The sequence below is a fragment of the Mycetomoellerius zeteki genome, unplaced genomic scaffold (genome assembly GCF_001594055.1).
Source record: "Mycetomoellerius zeteki isolate Tzet28-1 unplaced genomic scaffold, Tzet1.0 scaffold346, whole genome shotgun sequence".
In the NCBI taxonomy this organism is placed as follows: domain Eukaryota; kingdom Metazoa; phylum Arthropoda; class Insecta; order Hymenoptera; family Formicidae; genus Mycetomoellerius; species Mycetomoellerius zeteki.
Window position 1 is genome coordinate 33833 of NW_017257334.1, and position 1339 is coordinate 35171.

Below are 1339 nucleotides of genomic sequence, written 5' to 3' on the forward strand. Positions count from 1 at the left end.
GCGCTCACTGCTATTGGTGTATTCTTTTAGATCATCCAATAGCAGCGAGAGCTCATTGATCCGCTCCGCAACAGTTGAGTCTGCTGAACGCGACCATTGATACTTGAGTTGACAAAAGTCGAGTTTTGGAACGCACCCCAGTAGGTGATCCTTCTTTTCCCGCCTTTTCGGCCACATAGGCGCATACATGTGCAATGGTGAGTTCTGATGAACCACTTGCTCGTGGCGGAGCGTCTCGACTCGGGTGTTAGCTATTGTATATTTTTGAAAGTGTTGCCGACTTTGACCGAGCATTGAAACATACATAATCATCCCGCGGTCTTGGACGACCCGTTCGGTCGTCCTGACGCGCGTCCTTGCAGCGTGACGACGCCGTAGACGCAGGCGCCCGGTGTTCGAACGGGCTTAGCCATTTTCGCAGGTGTTGCATCATTTTTTTTTAACACACGGAAAACAGTCATAAACATACGGTTATTACTATTGTGACGAGATCTGGCCGTATCGACCTCCTTTTACATTGTTTGGAGGCGGGAGCCATTAATTAAAGAAGAAGAAGAAGAAGTGTGCAATGGTGTCATGTGAGCCATGAGATTGAGCACGAGCATGGTGAATCCAAGGTAATCCTCTATTTTTCCTCTCTTATATTAGAAAAAAATATAAAATAAAGAATGCAACATTAATTTTGTATTTATTTAGAATGATATTTTTTCGAATATTGGCTAATTAATCGTACAATAATTACTTTTAAGATTAGAGGTTACGTTCGTGAAGTCGCACCTAATATCTTTATTATTCAAAAGATGAATATTGGCATAAGAATAAAAACATAAAGTTTTTGTATAATTGTTGCATTTCACAATGTAATTAATATTTTTAACTCGCCGACACGCGTAAATACAGTTTGATCTCCTTAACTTGTTAGAATATATACGTTGCATACATAATGCCCATGGTGTATCATTTCATTCAATTGTTATTTATCTTTTAATAATTAATCTTTTTTTTCAGTTGTCTAATCAAGCTGAGCCATTTGTGAAATAGCGTAATGTCGTTGCGTTTGGATTAGCGCCGAGCCACTACCGTGTCTCCCAATAATCTATAACTGGAATCTAACTTTTTGGAAAGGATCCTTTTTTCGTATTGCAAGGTAAGACAAATTTTCTTTTTATTTATAAAAAATAAGTTTTTTTAAGCTAATTTATGTGAATTTTATTAAAAATAATAAAATATTTATTTTTAAATAATGAAATAAATGTTATTTTTGCAGGTGCAATCAGAAATTCACATGCGAATGCAACAGAAGAGGATATTTCTGCTCCATTAAAAATATGGTTAGCCC

The 1339-nt window shown here is 37.1% G+C and overlaps 1 long non-coding RNA gene across 1 annotated transcript; it reads left to right on the forward strand.

The window, feature by feature from the left end:
• Positions 1–178: 178 nt before the first annotated feature.
• Positions 179–1339, forward strand: LOC108725435 (uncharacterized). Its single transcript, XR_001936752.1, has 3 exons — positions 179–617; positions 1009–1147; positions 1268–1339. It is a non-coding gene; the product is annotated as an uncharacterized lncRNA (long non-coding RNA).